The sequence below is a fragment of the Cricetulus griseus genome, chromosome 5 (genome assembly GCF_003668045.3).
Source record: "Cricetulus griseus strain 17A/GY chromosome 5, alternate assembly CriGri-PICRH-1.0, whole genome shotgun sequence".
Classification (NCBI taxonomy): domain Eukaryota; kingdom Metazoa; phylum Chordata; class Mammalia; order Rodentia; family Cricetidae; genus Cricetulus; species Cricetulus griseus.
The window spans coordinates 177112359-177113521 of NC_048598.1; the positions used below are offsets into that span (position 1 = coordinate 177112359).

General features: G+C 45.1%; 1 pseudogene; it reads left to right on the plus strand.

Annotated features, from left to right (window-relative positions):
• Positions 1–580, plus strand: LOC118238957 (annotated as a pseudogene).
• Positions 581–1163: the final 583 nt, after the last annotated feature.

Below are 1163 nucleotides of genomic sequence, written 5' to 3' on the forward strand. Positions count from 1 at the left end.
ATGGAGTTGGGGCTGAGCTGCATTTTCCTTGTTGCTCTTTTAAAAGGTAATTTATGGAGAGCAGTAGATGCTGACTGTGTGAGTGGACATTAATCTGAGGGACAATGGACATGTGTGATGATTTCTTGACCAGGATTTTTCTGTGTTTTCAGGTGTTCAGTGTGAGGTGCATCTGGTGGAGTCTGGGGGGAGCCTGGTGAAGCCTGGGGGTTCCCTGAAACTCTCCTGTGCAGCCTCTGGATTCACCTTCAGTAACTACTGGATGGGTTGAGTCCGCCAGGCTCCTGGCAAGGGGCTGGAGTTCGTTGGAGAAATTAAATATGATGGCAGTTACACAAACTATGCACCATCCGTGAAGGGCCGGTTCACTATCTCCAGAGACAATGCCAAGAACACTCTGTACCTGCAAATGAACAGTGTGAAGTCTGAGGACACCGCCACTTATTACTGTGCTAGATACACAGTGAGTGATCTCAGTGTGAACCCAGACATAAACCTCACTGTGAGGCCGCTCACGGCCACCAGGGGGCGCACAGCACACACAGAACACAGGTTCATCCCACAGACTATGAAGGCATAACTGAGCAATCTTCTCAGCAGCTTAGGCTCCTTTCGTCTTCTAGTTCCCAAGAAATTCTAAATAATTGTGCTGTGGGTTAATGTTGTCATCAAAATATCTCCTGTGTTTCTGCTGTTATTTAAGAAACATGGATGCTCCTGTGTCTTTTTTCTCAGATTCAAGCAGATCCTCAGTCAGATTTCTTTATTAGAGTAGCATTTATATTTAAGCGGAAATCAAGGGTAAGAAGGGGCCCATTACAGGTGCACAAATGCTAACAAGGCTCAAACCTCCTCTCCCCTCCTCCTGACAATGGTGCACATCAGGTTCAGACATGATCCAGCTGTGCATTTAGCTAATTCAGTTTATTACTCCATGAATTCCATCTCTGCTCATCATGAGATTTTTATAAACTTGTCCATCAGGCAAGTTATTTCAGTGTCTGTGTGGAGATGGCATTTCAAGGATGGTTTATTGTCTTCTAATTGACCTGAATATGGGGTCACACCACCAGGAAGGCTTTGAACATCTGCATCTGATCACATGATAATGTTCATGAGAAGTCAGATTTACTCACCTAGAATATCTCTCACACGCAATTGGG